We start from the raw sequence: 574 nt of genomic DNA on the forward strand, positions 1-574 counted from the left end.
ATTTTATTTATTATTTTTCTTTTATGTATATGAATGTATGGCCTGCATGTGTGTAAGTGCATCCATGTCATATAATGCCCTTGGAGGTCAGAAGATGGCATTGAGTTCTGTAGAACTGAAGTTACAGGTGGTTAACCACCATCTAGGTCCTGGGAATCCAACCCAGGTCCCCTGCAAGAGCAGTCAGTGTTCTTAACCACTGAGCCATCTCTCCAGCCCCTCCAGCCATCTTTTCACTTTTAATTTTGACACAGGGTTTCACTAAGTTGCCCAATCTGGTCTTGAATTCACTTTGGAGCCCAGGCAGGCCTTAAACTTGTGTGTTCCTGCCTCAGTCTCCAGATTAGCAGGGATAATAGGTCTGTGCCAATATGCAGCTTAATTTTTTGATTTTTAACTGATCTGGTTATAAATAAGAAAAAGCTAAAGAAATAAGCAAAGCTAAAGACAGGTTACTTGTAGCTTTAAAAAAATTCTTCTCCAAGCCAGGGGTGGTGAGGGTAGTGGGTGGATATATGCCTGTAATCCCAGCACTTGGAAAGTAAAGGCAGGAGGACAGGAATTCAAGGTCATT

The sequence above is a fragment of the Nannospalax galili genome, unplaced genomic scaffold (assembly GCF_000622305.1).
Source record: "Nannospalax galili isolate Female #2095 unplaced genomic scaffold, S.galili_v1.0 scaffold1018, whole genome shotgun sequence".
NCBI lineage: Eukaryota > Metazoa > Chordata > Mammalia > Rodentia > Spalacidae > Nannospalax > Nannospalax galili.